The 19734-nt window shown below is 39.4% G+C and overlaps 1 long non-coding RNA gene across 2 annotated transcripts in view; it reads left to right on the top strand.

Moving 5' to 3' along the window:
• The window catches only part of LOC310899672, a 224263-nt gene that overhangs the window by 172031 nt on the left and 32498 nt on the right, over positions 1-19734 (top strand). The window contains exon 3 of one of the 2 annotated variants that reach the window (XR_014584477.1): positions 2519-2579. The exons of the other annotated variant lie outside the window; for it this stretch is intronic. This is a non-coding gene — a long non-coding RNA (uncharacterized lncRNA). The remainder of the gene's footprint in view (positions 1-2518; positions 2580-19734) is intronic. 2 annotated transcript variants of the gene reach the window in all.

Here is a 19734-nt window from a genome sequence, read left to right as displayed (position 1 = left end):
TTAATGTTTGTATTTTTATTTCCATATCATATTTGGTAGTGGTAAAAAAGCTCTTGCTTGGGCCAAACTCCCTGTGAAATGTGTTTGGAATATGAGTTGCAGTGGTTATTCAAAAGCATAAAGTTGACTTTGATTTATGGATGGTTGTAAACATAATTTAACAACAAATTAGAAAAAAAAAAAAAGGAAAAATGTTCATCCAAAATATTTATATTACAATTCCTCCTGATACCTGTATATCTTTTTGTCATGTGTAGTTAGATGTTTCCAAGATATTGCATGTGTATGAGAGTTGGAAGAACAATTAACAAAGTTTGACTCACAGTGTTACTGTCAGTGAGTCTCTGTATATGAAAAAAAAAAGTGGCTCTTTTTAATGATCTATTCTAATAAATATCCATATTGTTAAATTTTAAAAAATCAGGTCACAGACTGTAAGTATAGCACACACATTTAGTAAAAGAAAAATTATCTTGTAGCTTACCGGTTAGCACTCTTATTGTCTTCTTGCCACTCTTCCAGTTCCCTCTCTCTTATATTTGTAAGTGTGAGCTCTTGAAGTCTTGGCCTTTCCTTTTGAAGCTATGTTGCAATCATTTTTATTATGCAACCGAGTAAAAGCGTGAAAGCATTTAAGTGGTTTTAAAAAGGAATGAGCACTTGTTCTTGTTTTGCCTTCTTTTGAATGTAGTCTGTGAGACTTTGGTGCAGAGTGAACTTCAGAAAAAGGATGTGGTTTTGTCATGGGCAACACTAGTTTGGGTTTGATTTTGCAAATCTAGGGTAGTGTGTGTGTTCTAGGCTTTGTGTTCTGAACTCGCTGAATTCATTTTAGATGAGATTTATTTCAGTGTAAGGGAAATCAGGACAAAATGCCAAAAGCTTTAAACATCCTCTCCAAAAGAGAGTGTTCAAGCAAGTACAAACTACCCTAGAGCTGGTGAATGCAGCACAAGATGCTTTCCGAATGTGGAGCTCGACTATGCCCAACTCAGATGTATTTCTGAGAGTACAGCACGTGGCTGGAGGGAAATCAATATTTTCAGCAAATAAGCAAAAGCATGAGAGCCTGACAGCAAACACATTAAAGATGCTTTGGTACTGATATCTATACCTATCTGTTTAATATCTAAAGACTGGATCGTGTAGTTGTGCATACCATATCCAGTAGTAAAAAACCTTTCGGATTTGGAAAATACTTTCCAAAGTATTTTCCTTCAGTCTTTTCTCTGTATCTGTGCACCAAGGAACTAAATTATGCTTCAGTAGCTAAACAAATTATGCAAAATTATACACCATGAATATTTTATATCCAGAACCCTGAAGCAAGGACTTTCGATGGCTTTATGTCTGCAGCAACCTGTGTCATACCCAGATGAATTCCACAACTGATAGGTTTCCTGTCTTCCTAAAACTTTACTTACGTCTTTATTTTATTTTTTTTCTTCACATCTGTCAGTGATTATTAATAAGAATGTCTCGAGGGTTTTATTGTATGTAAGAAAATGGAAGTTACTGCAGTCTGCCTTCTTTCTGCTACAGTATAAGGCAAGGAGGTTATTCCCTTTATAATTCTGAATTGATTTAAAACTTCATAGAATCCTATAAAGGGAAGTAATGTGGCAAAAACAGGAATAAATTTAAAAAACTAGCTAAATCACATTTCATCTGATGCTGGACTGCACGTACTCTGATATATCTCTGCTTCATTTTTTTTTGTTTTGTTTTATACCAAGGTATATTTCCTTAGAAATATATTCTCCTTTTTCTATAAAACGTTAATTACAAAACCACATAGGCTTGCGTAGGGAAGACTGTAGCTATGGTGCACTGGAAAATAAGAGCAGTTTACAGAAAATATTTGAATTTTTTCATTATTTAGCTAGTTTTAATTAATGATCTTGCCTGCTTCCATCTAATACTAAAGAGCTGGCATCTTGAGATCACATGCATCTGCCCCTGAAGAGGTTGGCAAAACAGAAATCTTGTAATTATAACTTAACAAGGATTCTTTGGCACAGCTTACTGGTTCCTGGGATGCAGAGCCTGTGAGTTAATGCCATAATTTTGACTCCAAGTGGCACTGAATCAGGGGGTGTGGGTACATTTCAGTGTGCTCATTAATCTTCAATGTGTTCCAATAACTACACATCATATACTGGCAAATGCCACAATGCAATTGTGATTTTTTAGGTAAAGTATACTATTTACTATTCACTTAATATTGCTAACTTCTCAAGATGACTCATACAAAGTCTCCAGTAACTCATCCAAAGAATCTCTGCTTCCTCTTGGAAACTGTTCTGGGGCTTGTCTTACCTATGCCTGTTTTCTGTCCATACCACGCATTACGTGTTTTTTGTTGATGGCAATATGGTCCAGCATAAGGTGACATTTATTAGTTACAATAAAAATTCTCAGTGCTACAGGTATTGCTAACATATTAAAACATTTATACTTCTAAGTTGTACATCCTGCTGTAGTATTTTAGTATGAATCTATTTTTCCTCTTTTACAGTTGAAAGTGAATGTGCTGTTACAGATAATACAGCCGATGACAGAGGTCCCTGTTCTGAAAGGTATTTGAGAATTTATTTGATGTAGGCATATGCCGAAACACTTTCCTTACCCGTAGCTGTAAAGGGTAAATGTATGATGTGTTGTCACTGGTTTATACCTGCTCCTATGGGTGATCACCACAGGTAGGCTGCATGCCAGTCAGTCAAAAATCACTTCATAGCTGCAGTCCTCTTAGAGCTGGTCTTCTGATTTTGGCAAAACTGCCGAAGAAGAATTTTGCTTGAGTGAAACGTGTATTATTGTTAGTGTCTCCTGGCCACCATAAACAATACTGTTTCAAAATTAGTTGGTCTCTGTGATTAGGTAAACAATAAACAATATAAAGGACTGTCTCACACTGCCTGGCAGATTGTGTAAGTGTATCAGTTTAGAATACAGTATATTTATATGGAGGAGGACCAACATACCTTGTTTTCATTTCGCAAAACTATGTTCACGAAAAAGTGTAACTCAGTGGTCTTTCTCTAAAAATAGTGTGATTGTGCATTTTTCTGTGTTTTGGTGATGTTATGGTTAAGTTTGACTATGTTGTATTTCAGGGAGAACGTAAAAATAGAACATATCTTTTTCGTTACTTTTACAACTCAGTGGAAAGTGCAGATAACATTCAGAAAATGTAGATGGCCAGAAAAAATTATAAGATATTATTGATGAATTGGTCTGAGGTCTTGATCAAATGAACACCGTGTTTCCGTTTTACCTATATTTCATCGTACCAGAGGATGAGAGTTTAGACTGAGAAACCACAGTGCAAATAGTATGATCTTCTGAGGAGTTTATGGTATTTTTCCATTTTTAATCTTTTTTACACTGAAATATAGAATGGTCACTAATGTCATAGCTGATGCCATATAAAAGATACAGGATTGGAGAAATGCTACCTCTGGACCCATGTAAAATAAACACTGATGAAGAAAAATGTTATATAAACAGTTCTAAATACAGGATCTTTTTGAAGAGAGAAATGAAACACTTTTTAAGAGGGAGCTTCTGGTTTAGGGTGTATAACAAAAGGTTTAAGGATAGTTTTTACTTGAAGTGAGAAATATTGAGTGTTTAATGTACTTTCTTGAAAAAGCAAATTGCAGTGTCCTGTCCTTTACCTACTTATAAAGGCAGTACTTATTTCTGCAAATTAAATAAACATTTCAGTGGAAGGAAAAATATATGCAACTTTATTCACGAGAATTTTACAACAGAAAAGTGAGATTTTGAACCACTTTTAATAGAATAGTGTATATATTGGTTGCTTTTTTGATGGGCTTTTTTAATAACATTTAAGTGTGAACCAGTTAGAATAATACACACAGCTGCAGGAAAATAATGCAAATTTTGACATTTGAGGTTCAATAAGTTGAAGCTTTGTTAAATCTTATACCAAAAGCTAGTGTTTCATTGTAAGCAGACACTGGAATTAAGGAAGCTATGCTGTGAGTCTTAAAGTGAAGGAAGTTGGGAGATGTTTGGTGTACTTGGAGCCTGAGCATTCAGGTGTTAAGTCACTGCCAATTACTAACCTGTTAGCTGAAGAGCCATGTTAGAAGCATTGTTGTGTATATTTAATCCACTTTCTAATAGTGCAAACCTAAATGATAAAGATTTCAGGGAACTATAAAGTATGGGAAAGATGGAGAAAACAGGTTTTGAAAAAATGTAGTAGTCATCTATCTTCTCTTTGACATAATAGACCTATGATATTCAGAAGCATGGAAACTGAACAGAAGCCCAGCTCTTGTTGGAATCCAGTGGCAGTTCAGTATCTTCCTTCTTTGAAAATCTATGCCTGCATGATCACCATTTTTTGTTCCATTTTGTTTTAATCTTTGGCATTTTTATTAATTGTAGCATAAAAGCTTTAACAAATACACCCGCAGGGAATGTAACTTGGATGAGGAGGGGTTTGGATATTTGAAGGAGGAAGATTAAATGGTCTGAATTAGGCTGTGAAACATATTCTGGCCGTGGGAGGATAGAACTTGGCAAGAATGAGTTGGCAGGACAGAGGAATCTGAAGCATTATTCTGACTTGTGTTGTGATTCAACTTTAGACCAAAGTGGGGGAAAAAAACCTTGAAGAATGCCTGTGAGGGTGAGGAAAGAATACCTGTTCAAGAAAGAGAATTTCAGCTTGTCACTGTCACTCACCTTTTTGACCTCATGTGGGAACAGGTGGGAAGATAGGAAGGAAGAGTATCATCTAGATGGATTTATTAACTGCTCTAATATAGAGGCTCTTAAAAGAAAGATTTGCTAAGATATACGTGTGCTACAATTCTTCTAGGTATCCAAGGGGAATTGAGCATGCGATAAAATCCTTTTGAATGTAGATCATTGGAACTTGGGTTCACTGAAAAGTTACTAAGTTCAAACCAAAATCAATGTATTCAGTGATAATTATGCATTAACAATATGTTCCGGGGAACTCAGGTGCTCAAGTAGTCAATCCAAGCCTCTCTCTTTTCTCTTCTTGAGACGGCAGAACAGGTTTATCTTTAGACTATATTCTTCATGTTAACTTGAATTTCAATGACTCCAGTCCACCCTCACATCGAAATCGACTTTTATATGTATTTGATACATGTAAGATCTTTTCTTGTATTTTGAGGTGCTGATGTGTAGTTCTTTGAACGAGATTTTCTAGCCCTAGGGACAGCACTGTGTAAGTATTCATGGTATTTGAGATTTCCTGCTGGTACCATTTAACACTGATCCTGCATTTAAAACTGGCCAGCTTTGCCATCTTAATATTTTTTATATGAGAATTTTATCTGTAATGAGGAGTCAAATGGAATCAAGTGGAATATTAAGGTTTCCTCTCTTAACTTTTTCTTCTGAAGCTTTAAGAAGGGATTGTTGCTAAGTGTGAGGAAGCATAACAGAGGTGGAGACTTCCCTTGGTTAGGCAGACCTTCTTTTAGGAAGGTGACAACCCACATGGTACACTTGGGATACCTAAATTCCAGCATCTGAATGTGCAGAAGTGTGTGTCAGAAACATTTAATTTCCAGTCTGTAAGGATGGAGCACCTCACAGAAGTCCCTAGGTCTGTGACTTTCCTAGGTCATCCATTTCCTACAGCTGCTTTCTATAGAACAAAAGACCTGAGCTAAAATTCTTAGCAAAGAGACTATAGATCATGCCTTTAGATCATTTTAGAAAGCTTTCTACCTCCCCTGCTCCTACAGCAGTTCAGCTCTACTACCAAGTTTAATGTTGTACTGTTTGTCTGCCAGGAGAGCTGGGAGGGCTAAGGGTGACAGATAAAGGACGTTTCAGAGAGATGAAGCGGTTGTACTCTGGGAACTCCTAAGATGGGAGTCCTGTAGCGAGCTTTCTGTAGTGAGACTTCACTTTCCCTCACATGACATCCTGAAGGACAACGTGTGTCCTGAAAGGTAGAAAAACTCCATTTCATTTCCTGATATATACACTCATACGTAAAAGGGCAGAAGAATTTTGCCTTTGGGGCACAGAACTCCTACAGAATGTAAATTAGCTTCAGAATAAAGTAATTGATAGTTGTGAAGAAAAATAACATAATGGTTGTTCTAAGTGTGTTTGTGAAACGTGAAACTTGAACACACAGCAATCAGCCAAAGCTATAAGGCAGTGTAAAAGACTGCACACTTAATAATTGTAAATGTTACATGAGTGCGAGTAGCTTGATTAAATTTATTAGAAATGTGTTACTAGCATTTTAAGAAATAAAGCATTTATCACAAAATGATGATTTCTTCACTTAAGCTCATTAGGAAATCACACATCAATTCATGCATAATTACAGGGGAATTTCTGCCACTCACTACAAATCATTACCACATTAGCTAAAGTTGACTTAATTTATCTGTGATTTTGAAAAGGTGGTATCTAAATAGGATAGAAGATACAGGGGGTGAAACTATCAACATCATCACGAAGGACTTAGCCTCCTCTTATTTGTCAGACAAAGATGCACCTTTAAACTCCTTTATATGTAAAGCTCATACTTTTCAATGAGCTCTAAAGCTTTTCTTTCCATGTCAGAATCCCATATTATGGATCCAGTGCCAGGTACTTAATGAATAGTCGATAGTCTAGGCACGTTTACTTGCACCAGACATGCTCATTGTTTTTAATGATCATTGCAGTTTGAGATTGAATTGAAAGGGTTTGGGGGAGGCTGGGAGATGGGGAAGGCACCAGTTTTGCAGGCGCGAGTAAGCCAGTCCCACAGAAGCAGAGCAGAAAATGAGCATTCTGCCAGCGCCAGCAGCGTTAACATTGAAGAGCATTTACATTCCTGCGACGTTTACGGCGGACATAGCTCTCCTGTGGCCTTTTGCACCTTCCTGATCTCCCAAACTTTGCAAAAGTTTGAGTATTGTGTGTAACTGAGAGCGTCCAACCTAAAGGTGTGACTGTTCACCGAGTGTTTCTTCTACACATTGCTTGCCTGTTTTCTGTTTGGCAATTCTCAGGTACTCCTGTGAATGGGTAGGTTAGGCTCCGAATTATCAGGCTGCATCATCGTCTGTCCAGGAGGCATGCATAGATACAGGGTCTGTGACTCGGGCCTGTATGTGAGAGAAATTGCTCTATAACTTTACAGCCTTTCATTAGGGGAGGCATGACTTGGTTCGGTCATTTTCCTATTCTGTATTCAAGTGCTGCATCATTCTTACTGTTGGAAAGTATTTATGTCACAGTTATTGAGTCTAATTAGAAGGGGTTTTGTCTTTTCTAATCTGGGACATTTGTGTGATATGCCTTCCAGTCATACCTCTAATTGTTGTGTCGGCACCTGTGCACGGAGAGGGGAAGGAGCAACCGCGCGTGAGGGAAGTCAGATTCTTTTTAAGTTGGTTTTGCTGTCAGAAATAATGTGCCTAGAAATACACTCTCAGTTTTCTGGTGAAGTATTTATACTTTGTTTTCTGCAGCCCTTCTCAGGGGTTCTTGTGTGTCCTTTATTTTGGGTCTTTTTGTACAGGCTTGGGCTCCGCAAGCTGAAAAGTTAGGCCCCTCCTTCTGGAGTAGTACCTCACATTTGTAGACTGAAGCATTGTTTCCTCTTTCTTTCTGAATTTATCTCCCTGGCAACATGTGAGCCACTTGTGATTCCTTTGCTAGTAACTTTTTACTTCATTTATGGGCTCAAATACAGCTTTAAGGGCTGTTATTTTCTGAGTAAGATGTGCTGTTGTTGAATTGCATGTGGGAAGTTCAGGATTCTCGGTGGCATTACTACATTTACATGTTGTTTTTCACGTTCTTTAGGAAGGTGGTATGTGAGGCTGGATGAGCTGGCTGTGCCAATGAAATGGCTTGCTTCTGCCAAAAGGGTTAGTCCTGCTCCCTCCTCCTTTCTGGTTCCTGTCTGACCCTTTGCTGAGCTGACTCAGCATACTAAATATACAGAGAAATATTCCTTTTTAAATTTTATTATTATTATTTTTTTTAAGACTAAGCTTTCCTGCCACTGTTAAAATTGGAAAGCTCCTTGAGAAGTCCACCCATTTCAGTGCTTTCAGTGCCTATGGATTAATGGATTGCTTCAGGTGTCTTGAGGCGTATTTACACATCTAGAGCACATATATAGTCACACCATCTTTTCATTATGTTTTAATAATCTTTTTTCTACTGTTGTTCCTTGTTCTCTTACGAAACGTAATAATTTCATATGAGAATTGATTGCCGTTGAAATGGGTGAATATATATGATAAAAAGTAAATTTACATTTGGTAACAACTCTGAGGTAGCTAATTGCCACTTCCAATTGTAATAAATGTGAGGCCAGATACAAAATAAAAGAGTTTCAGGACTATTCAGTCCTCTGAAAACCAGATACTTCAAATTATCAAAGAAAGTGGATGGTGTGTACACCAGCATCCTAAATTTATAAGCAAATAATTATATCATAGTATTCATTAACACACACATTGTCTATCTCCAACAAAAGTTGGAGAAGGGCTTCTTAATATGTGCAGCTCTTAAGCTTTTAGAAAATTCATCTTGGAATTGTCATTGGTAACCAAATTTGTGATTTGTTATAATGACTGAATTGGGTTCTTAATCTCCGCACGTACAAATCATGCTATAGCTACAACTCATGTTTTCAGCTTTCATTGCTACTGGAATTTCAAGTTGGTTTTGCTTAATCCTGAAGTGGGCATTGCATCCTAGGTAGGAGGCAGTATATTTGAAGAAGAATGCCAACTTTGGCAATGGATGAAGACATTGTAATGATAAAAAAAGAAGGGGGGAAAAAATCCAAGAAACCAATCTGAGCAGCCATTCTATTGCGGTGACAGCAGCAGTTTAGTACATTGTATCAAAATGAATGGGCTTTGCATAATTGATTTCAACATACTAGTAGCCTGAGGTCTAAGCTGCTCAAACCCAGAACTTATTAGCCATGCTACAAAGACGGAAGAAAACTGTGCAATCTGCTACAGGGGAGGCAGAGAATAGCGTTGCTATTACAGTAAAAGCTTTAAAAGTAGGACAGAGCTACTAAGAGAAACCCCTTTTGTATATTTATTGGGGTTATTCTGTTCATCTCATTCAAATATCATAAAAAGCTATTTTAAAGTCTTTGTGCGATACCAAATACTGAGAATTAAATTCTTACTAGTCTGTAGATTTTATTACCTAATTAGAATGGCATCTCTGCACAAGTGTAATAGCTGTGCTGTGAGATCTCTTGTAACTGGGATGCATTTTGAATCATCTCAGCAAAAAATACAGATGCAAAAATAAGATGCTTTGGGGATTTGCTTTACTTGTTTTTTTGTTGCACATTCACACACTTAATTAATACTAGTTTTATTTAATAATGTTTCACTTTGGTGTGAATCAACAAGTGTGTTTCCTTGGAGCTTTCTAAAGAGAAGAGGATGATGTGCATCACAGCAGCATGTATAAACTGTATTCTAGAATGCGAGAACACTGATAATTTGATATAAAGTTATTGTGTTGAACAAATAATAAGTATGTTCTTTTTACCGTTTCCTTGCAGTATTTTAGAAGTCTGTTACTACATGGTGTCTGTTTTGCTTTGCCTTTTCTGGATGTGTATTTGGGAGTGTCTGGAGAGTCTGGATTCATGTGACAGATGCCTGAGAGTATAGTGGTATACTTGATAGAGGAAAAAACAGATTAACTTTTCTGACTTGGATCAAAGATGGGTAGTTGGAGGTGAAGGACTGGGAAACGAGATTTGAATGAGCTAATGTGTTCGGTGTCAGGATTCCCAGGCAATTAGACTTCTTCTTTAGAAGACCATGACAAAGCTCTTCATTAGTGTTCGTTACGCTTCATCCAACAATGTGAAATATTGACAGTGGCTCCTTTAAACATGACTATTCTGCATAGATCAGCATCAAGCACCTTCCTCATGCTTTGGCTTGTATAAGGAGCTAAACGGTATTAAGAAGAATATTGTACATTTATCAGTAGTGTTTATTCTAAGTGGATCCAGTGCCGTGATTGACTGAATGAGGTTCAGTGCTCTATAATTAGCAGACTTTATAACCTATTTTTAAAAAGTTTGACTAAGGGAAGTTTGAGTAAAGAGAATTCCATGTTGCTGGCAATGTTTTATTCATTTATTTTTCTATTTGCGCTACTTTCACAGAACCTTCATAATCTTCACAGAACTGTAGGGGTGGCTGAAATATCCCGTATTGCCTGAACAGAGACTATCTCAGAAAGACAATGAGGTGACTCTTTGGTCAGTTTTGTTCAGATTTAGACTACTACAGTTTACGAAATCCCTCCCAACAAAGTTGTGAATAGGTTCAGATGACCCATTCTGATGGATATGTTGATCTATAGGAACCATTTTTAAGTATCTTTTCTGTGCTGGTAAAGCCATCACTATTTTTCATGAGTTGAATCATGATTTTTGAGATTTATGCTGACATTTTTGAAGGGGAAGAATACAGGCCAGGTTGTAACAGCCTTAAAAATATTCAGATATTGTTCTTGAGAATGTCTGGCAGAGCCCATCAGCAAAAAGTTGTGTGGCAGTTTTGCTTTGCCTGTCACAGCAGGTTTGACTGATAGTTGGGTGAAAATCACTGTTAATAATAATAATAAATAATAATATGAAGGTCCTGGAGGCCTGGTTGGAAGCAGCAGCAGACCTGCCAGCTCATTTTCGTTTGTTTGCAGAGAAATCTAAGATAGGTTTAATACTTACCTTTTTTTTTTTTTTTTAACATTAAAAGAAACATTAATGGAAATTTTGGGTTGGTATAACATGTCTTTTTCATCAAAGAAGTTTTGTCAAATGCACTTTTTTGGTGAAAAACCTCATAACTCCAGTAGTTCTTGTCCTCTAGGACAAGAGGTAATGGCCTTAAGTTGCACCAGGGGAGGTTTAGGTTGGAAATGAGGAGACGTTTCTTCTCAGAAAGAGCAGTCAGGCATTGGAACAGGTTGCCCACAGAGGTGGTGGAATCACTGTCCCTGGGGGTGTTCAAGGAAAGGTTGGACATGGTGCTTAGGGACATGGTTTAGTGGGTGACATTGGTGGTAGGGGGACGGTTGGACCAGGTGATCTTGGAGGTCTTTTCCAACCTTAATGAAGGTTAGGATTCTATGATACAGAATTCTTGATCTGTGAAGTCCTGGGTGGTAAAGCTCAGTATGTGACATACACAGATGGCTTTTTAAATTTATTTATTTTTACAACTTTTCTCCGGAGCCAGTCCCTCACGAGACAGACTTAAAATAATCAGTTTCTATTTTGAAATACAGAAGGCAGTCCTGCACTGTTTTGAGCACCATTAAGTCATACAAACATCAGTGGGGAGCCAGGAGTCCACACAGTGAGCAGTCATGGGAACATTGGACAAGAAGAAACCATACCCTCGTGCAATTCCTTTCTGTTTCAGGTGTCTTGCAACATTTACCTACATACAGACATCTTTATCAGGTTGGTCTTGGTGAAAGAGTCATCTAAATAACCCTCTTTAGATATTTTGTAGAAACATGGGAGGAGGAAAGGAGAACCTTTGATATGAATCACATTCTGTACCTTCTTGCAAAGCTGCCCATTGAATCTTAACACCTGGTTGGCTGGCCTATTTTCCCCTGGCAGAGCAAAATAGTGCTGGCTTGAGACAGTGGATAAGTTTTCAAGCAGAATGATTACAGTAGCTGTTCTTCACTTTCCTACATGTCACTAGAAAACATTTGTGAAGTGCATCTTTTGTGTGCAGAGTATTGAGGAACTATGGTAATGGTAAGAATGTGAGAAAAAAAAAATCAATTAGAAAGCTGAGTGTACCTGTGTTAATTATGGATGAAGATGGTATAATCTGGTGCTTTGTTACAGAGATCCCATTTTAAATTGTATACAACTTTCAGTTTATAAGTATTTGGGGTGAACTTCTTCAAGCCAAGCATCTGCCTCAGGCTGCATTGTGGAAGAGTTTCATGTAAGTTGGTTCATTTCTGAGACTGAGTTTAAGGAGTAAAGATATTTTGCCCATATTGAAATAAATGCATACCTCTTTTGTTTTTGAAGCTCTAATCTGTTTTCAAGCATAGACTTGAAATTTGTCAGGGCATCCATCCAAGTCTACAATTAGCTGTGTTAAGCTCTGCATTTTTGGTCAAGTTGTGAGCCTCTGAAAACCTGAGCTTGCTTGCTCAGCAGGCAGGCTTGTCAGAGCCTAATGGCTGAATTAAAGATTCACAAAGGTATTTAGTCTTCTGACTAGCCGTAGGTTTTGGGGGTAGGGGGCTGGACATTTGGGTAGGATCTATAAGCCTGAATACATTTGTGCACACTGGTTTTAGACTGAAGATTCCATCTGCAGGCAGCATCTTCTGTCCCTTTGGGTATTTTTGATGCCCACTCAACTGAACACGCTTTATCTTAGGGCTCTGGGATCTGAGCCGGTCACTCCCTGTGCTTAATCTTTCATATTGCAGCAGCGTGTGGTGCCAGCACTGATTTTCCCCTTGTCTTCTCAGAGCTCTTGATGTTGCAGCCTGAAGGAAAGCTGGCATGACCAGCATGCGAGGGGATGAGGTTGCATGGAGGGGCCTTGGGAAGGGGGAGAACAAGGATGGAGAGGCAGGAACTAGAAGAAAGGATTACGTCGAAGAGAAAGTAGGAGCAGGTTTTAGGAGGAGCAGAGGCCGAGGAAAAGGAGGCTGGCGCATGGGAGAAGGGATAGCAGGTGGGGTGAGGACAAGCAGAGCTCAGATTAAATAGGACCAAGGAGATGTGAGGGCCAGAGCAAACAAGATGACGGAACAGGAGAAAAACAGCTAGAGCTGAAGTGGGTGGATGTGAATGGAAATAGAGGGAAAGAACAGGAACCGTGGCCTGAGGTACCACTTTTATTCTCAGCAAGCAGAAATTCCAGAATGAAAGAAAACCAGAATTAAGCTTGCTTGAGTTACATCCTTTGTGTGCAGATATTTGTAAATACCTGCTTCTGGTAGACTTTGGAGCTCTGATCCTTTTTGATTATGGCTATTAAAATATTAGGTGTATTTTTGGCATTCTAATGTTTTTATTATGTGAGAATGAAAATGTGGTTGGTAGTCCTCCTAGTTGCATTAGAATATTACGTTAGTAGCTTTACTGAACGTCTCTCCTGTTTATTATTTTTGGTGTATTTTTGGAGATGCGAGGCTCTCTGTGTAGACCTGCAACAGTGAGCCTGCATAGCGTTTTTTTTTGTTTCTACTAAACACGGTAGCTGCAATGGAAAGCTCTTTCTTCTATTAAATCACATTGCGATTCTTTGTTTTTCCTTACTGTACCCTAGTTGCAGAGATGTTCAAGACAGGGAAAAGAAGTGTTACAAAAACATTCACGTGGACCCAGATTAAATCTTTATTTCTATTCCATGATCAGCAGTAAAGTGGTGCATTAGTAATAAAGCGTGCCTCTGCCATGGGGCAGAGCTGAACTCAGAGGCAGGCTCATCCTCCCACATCAGTGCCAGCATTGCTAATTAGATAGCTGCCATCGAGGGTTGTCTGGGGAGGGGGAGCTTGTGCGAGCAGAAGAGGGGAATCCTCCTGCTTGCTGAATACAAGAGTTGACCGGGTTCCCCCACCAACAATACTGCTTCAGTGTTGTATATTATTTGTTCTGTTAATTTCCTTCTTACCCATAGTTAACCCACAGTAAGGCACCTTACCTAGAGCAGGACAATAAAAGAACAGGTATTCTGCCCTGTGCCACAGCTATTCTGTGGTCTGACAAGGATTCGTGTAAAAGCTATGCGACTGGCATTCCCCTTCTCCGCTCCCTTCCCCAGCCTTCCTGCTTTCACTCATAATTTAATGTTATTTCCTTAGGCACCAAGTGGTCTGGGACCTGGAATATTGAGTTTACATCTAACCATGGGGAAGATACATGACAGTGACTGTAAAAGCAGCTTGCAGTGTGCATCTCCCCACTCAGTCAACTCTCCATGGTTTTCTGACTAGTTTCTCATTGCCACTTCTCATTTCAGAAGGCAAAGAACCAGCCTTCTTGAGGAATACCCGTGGCCTTCTGTTGTCTTTGGCATGATACAAATGGAATTATTTTCCCAGCAAATAAAGTGGCTTACAGCTAACATACACTCCTTTTGCTATGAATGTTGGAGGTAGCGTTTCCCTGGGTGCTGGATGACATTGTTCTTCAGATTTGTTATGAACTAAATTGAAAGATTCCTTGTTGGGGCTTCTCTCAGCATAACAGTGCGTTTGACTCTGCCATTGAAGATTTCAACTAGAAATTGTTGATCTTTTTGTGTACGTGTATATGTTAACATTTAAAAATGAATGATTTTAGTGTGCTTACCTTGAGCTGTCTTGCTTTCAGGTTTTCATATGCAGAGCTAGCTTAAGGCATCTCAAGAAGTGTGGGAAGGTTGAGATTTCCCACCCTGAGGATGAAGGCCAGGACAGGAGAGCCATTGCTGCCATAGGTAGAGGAGAAGCATTGATGTGAGCCACCCTTCCTTCCTGCCTTCTTCGGGTAGCTGCTGCCTACATGCTCCAGCCCCCTTCTTGCTCAGTAGGGCAGGAAAAGTTGCCAGCATAGCTGTCCTTACAGAGGTGAGGTAAAGTAGGTGCTGGAACGGTAGCTGTATTGCTCCTCCTCCCAGTGTTATGGTGCCCTATGGGTACTGCTTGCTTTTCCTGTGGCTAGTAACAGCCCTCCCTAAACAAACCTTCATATTGCAGTTATTAGAGGAAAAAAAAAAAAGGGGGAATTTGTTTTAAAGCACTGTAATTTTTAGAGCAGTGGTTTGTCTTAGTTTTGCCTGAATTCTCCAAAGAATAAGCTGATGGAGTCCTTCAAAGTCCTTGAAGTAATGGTTCAAAACAGCTAGTAATTGGTGAGTGGCAGGCAGGATTTCTTTTTCCTACTGAAGTCTCCCTACTAAATTTTTGTTTCTGCCTTTTGTTGTCGTCTGTATTCTGTTTCATCAGGTAGCATTTGTGGGCTAAATGAACAAGACATGCATCATAGTCTGCTAGGGAAGGTGGTTTCCTAAGTAGCTGTGAAAGTCTCTGCATAGCTGAATTGACACCTAAGCTTCTGCTCCCAAATCTGTATGCAAGATCCTGATTTTTCCAGAGTTCTGAGCAGCTGTTGATTCTAAATAATGTTGATACCCAGCCTAGCTGTATGCATGCCTAAGTAGGACCATGTTGACCTTTTGTGGCTAATGATAATACTGTTGTTTTCAGAGTGTATCTTACCTGCATATGTTCTTAGTTGTGCATGTGTTGAGTTTAGGAATTGCAAAGGAGAGTGCACTTCTGGCTGCCAATCGGTTGTACTCTGAGCAAAGAGGTAAAAGAAGAGTACTTAGTCCTGCTTATTTTGCATTTGTTTTTGCTAATTTAAAGGAAGGAAATCTCTGAAGAAGCTGAAGTGAGGGAGTATGAGCAATTTTCTGAGCTTCTGCATATTCAGTTACTGGTAGGTAATTCTTCTGAGAATTTCTTGGATATATATATCTGCTTGTGGATCCTTAACTCCAGGTGCTAATTGAGAGGAGTACTAATTAAACAATGACTATTCTACCAAACAGCCTCTCTAGAGAGATTTCAAATCCAAATTTGCACCAAGGTGTTGATTTCCCTAACAAAAATTCTGCATAAGGCTACACTCTAAGCCTCCAGTCCCAACCTCTCTACCAAATGTGGCTTATTTGAAAAACAGTTTTAAATCAGAGAAGATACTGAGGATTACATAATAGTCACTTACTAATGATGCAGAATAATCTGTGTAACTTCCTAGAGGCTTGCCTTTCCTAGACAATGATTTCACATCTTCAAATCAAGTTTATATAATCCAGCTTCCCCATATAATGGATGTGGTTTTGGGAAGAACACTGATAAAAGATATGGCTTGATTCAAATGGAAATTCTGAACTACCTTTGGCAAAAGTGCAGATATAGAATGTGAAACCACCTGGTCCCCGTGGAACAGAGCAAAATGTAAGTCAACCATTAAACCTTTTAGTTCATCTATTCCCTCTGCAGATGTTAAGGTTATTAAAAAGACAATCTTTAGGGCTAAGTGCTGAAGAGACTCCTAGCCCAAACTCTATTCAATCCTGCATATTGAGTTTGGAGATTGCAGGACGGATGGAGACCATTTATGAACCTTCGGGGAACATGTGCAGTCAGTACTCTTCCCCTCCTGCCCACCAAGAAATTTTATAAAAACCTTTCTGTAGAAAGCAGAAAAAACATGAAATAAATGCCATGCTAAAATAGCAAATTTGCAGATAGCCATGGCTAGTTTGTTTAAAGAAATTATCTTAAAAGATAAGGACAGATGATGCTAAAGGATTGTGTGGTTAGATGCAGTCAGCTAGTGGTTGACTACACAGAAATATCTTCTGCTGTGGTAGTTAACTAACTCTGAACAGTCCATTGCTAAATACTGATATTTTTGAAGGACTTCATCACATTTCTTTAGTTGATGGTCTCCATTCAGCATGGACTGCTGCCTGAAGCGGGTGGGGATTCCAGAGTGCAGCAGAGAATTGACTGGTACAATCATGGGAAATAGAGGGAAGTTTCTGTTGTCAGAAGCTGCAGCAGTGGCTCAAGAGTATCCTAACACCCAACTGGAGCCTATACAAATCATGAAGAGTGCAATGAGGAAGGGGCTATTGCTGGAAAGGGAACTTTCACTACAGCAGTACATGTTCCCCCTACCAGCAGCAGTAGCAGCAGGCTGTATCTCTAGGGTGGCAGCAGCAATCCCAGCCTTTCTTAATGGGCTGAGCCAAGAAAAGACTTCCTCAAAGGAGACAGTGAACATGTCTGATCAGTCAGAATTATTTCAGACATATTCACTGTGAGTGCACTGGTGTTGTATCTGGTCTTTTGAGCATTGTGCATTTCTGGGTTAAGCATCTGACATCCACTTTGTCCCTGAGTAGCAGCAGAAGTTTTGGTGTAATTCAGGCGGCTTGCAAATCGCAAACAGGAGTGTCAGGGACTGCTCAGAAGATCCCTGCAGACCGTAAGTACCTGCTTGACAGGATGTACAGAGTAAGTGAAGCTGTGCAGGGTGTCAGCATTGTTTGTACAGCACATGAGTGCTCCAATGGGGTATTCAAATGACAGGATACACCTGACAATATTGGCAATACCAGGTGTTGTCCCAGATTTACCCCCACAGACACTCCCACTAGCGAGTAACACAGGCAGGCAACTGTTTTGGCTGCTAGGAAGCCCTCCAGGCTTTTTACAAACCCTGCCTCCTTATCTGAATCAGCTGAATAAGAAGGTATTTTTGTGCCTGTGTGCTAATGTTGCCTGCTGCTAAAATGATCATAAAGGTGCTGAGGAAACAGTCTCCACACCGGCGGTACACTAGGAAAGGGCTGGATATACTTGTTGATCAAACATCTTTTTGTAATTTTAGCAATGTGTGATATTAACATGGCCCAGCAACGTTTCCAGATTGTGTGCAGATACATCCCAGGTCAGTGATGTGCAGAGAAGAGAACTTTCTTCTGCCCAGAAAAGGATGGCTGAGTATCTGCAGGTTTATTTCTGTAACAGCTTGCTCCTGTACTGACAAGAACCTAAAAGATGAATTTTCATGCTATGGAGAAATAATTTGGCAGCAGCTCTGTGTCAAGCTAGTTTAGGACTGGGCCTGTAATGGCCAGTTTAGATTTTCTGTATCAGTTGACAATTTGTGTTTTGGATGTTTGGGCGTTTTGGATGAGTTCTTATAGGTGATTTCTGTCGATAAATGTTGGTAAGGACTTACCAGCTATGCACAGTGGCTATTTCAAGATTGTTTCATTGATAATACATAGACTTATTGCCAGCATCATACCTTATGTAAAAAACTCTACGTAGTAAGGGAGCCAGTGGGCAGTCAGGTAGATACTGTAGTGAAAATAATGGTGCTAATGTAAAAATGTTGGGTAGTTGTTGCAGGCCTACAGAGTCTCTACGTACAGAACTTGAGCGTTTGCTGTCTTGCATGTTGTTTATTTCCTGTAAAGACTGTAGTCTAACTGCTACCAAATCGGGGTGGAAGCATTTTGTACTCGGGTTTGTTCAGGTGTGAAGCAGTGCTGGAGGGATGAAGCTCTGGAGAATATAGCCATCAAATTCAATCATTATCTGTGAGAAGAACAGACGCTGCAGTCTAGAGGCAGGCAGTAGCGTGAACTGATGTGGTGCAGGTTCATCACAGTATGCTGCTGATACTACTTAAAATCCCGATGTAGAGGCACACTACTCCTCAGTGCTCCTTAACTGTGCAGTGCTGCTCAAATTGTGGTGGGCAGGCGTCTTCAGGTGTGGACAAGCATACTCGTGTACTCAGGTCTCACACCTGCAGGGTTTGCAATCTCGCCCCTCAGGGAGGAAAATTTAGTCTGTTCAGTAATTTCTCCACAGAGTACCAAACATTTTGTAGCCATTAAAATCCTTGTATACTGTAGCTCTTTGGCTGTGCTCCAGCTTTTACTGTCAAACAGTTCCTTCAAATTAGCTGTCTTTTAATATGTTCCTTTTTCAGGAACCTAGTGATGCAAAATTTCAGTTTAAAGGAATATGTGATGTTGGATTTTACGTTTCTTTGCTATATGTATTGAAAATATATGCTTGACAGCCTGATTTAGCTGTAAATAGTTGGAGGGGAGCAATCAAATTTTGTATTTGTACAAAATAAACAATAGTATTCAGTCCTTTCTGGCACAAAGTACTTAACCAAGTTAGATGCTGGTACTACGCTGCTACGAAGGCAACCATCATGCACCCACACCAGTAGCCCACACAAGCAGCCTTGGGGATTGCACTGGTATTTATTAAGAAGAGGAGAGTTGCGCTGTGTGCTCTGTTTTTGTCTGCAGAATCTTGCAGAGATACGCTGGGAAGGTTTGAATGTCTTGTGAGCAGGGTGGCACTTGTGATACTGATCAGAGCTTATCTGTAGTGCTGCTTATTTGGAGAAATTGAGCTCAAGACGTGGTGCAGGCTGAGTTTATGGTGCAGCTAACTGAATCTTGTTGCTGTATTTGTCACAGAGGCCACTGAATCATATGGCAAATATGAATCCGGTCCTTAGAACTATATAAAAAAGTTAGAAGAATATATCCAGTGTATGAGCTAAACAACTGTCATAGCAGAATGGCAACATGAGCTCACCTTCCTGTTCAGCCACGTCTTTCAGGAGCTGCATTAAATACAGGTTCACATGTCAGATGATGGGGATCATCCTCTTTGAAGAAATTAAGGCCTTGTATAATTTCCTCAGATTAGACATCCCAAATCAAGAATTTTGGATACCAACGTACCTCTTCTTTATCACAGCTTGATAGAGAGGGGCTAAGGTCTCCCCTTACATGCATGGCTATTACCTCAGCCTCTTTGGGGCTTTGCATTGAACGGAGGTTTCTTAGACAGAGCTCAGGCCTGGACAACTCTCTTGCCTTCACTATTTATTCCCCCTTTTATTCTTCCTCTGCTAACCCTGAAGCTTCTTAGCAGGGCCTAATTTTCAATCCTTCTGATTCTAGTAAGCAAACCAGGGAGAGGTGTAATAATGTAATACTTTAATTCTCAATGTTAGATAGAAGGGTTGTGATTGTGATGGTCTGTTTGCCTGTTTGGTAGAAGCAGATTCTTGATAGTGAAGTGTATGTCAGAACATGGATTGCT

The sequence above is a fragment of the Anser anser genome (assembly GCF_964211835.1).
Source record: "Anser anser genome assembly, chromosome: 4".
In the NCBI taxonomy this organism is placed as follows: Eukaryota; Metazoa; Chordata; class Aves; order Anseriformes; family Anatidae; genus Anser; species Anser anser.
The sequence above is the reverse complement of the archived record's forward strand: the minus strand, read 5'-3'. Positions and strand labels throughout refer to the sequence as shown.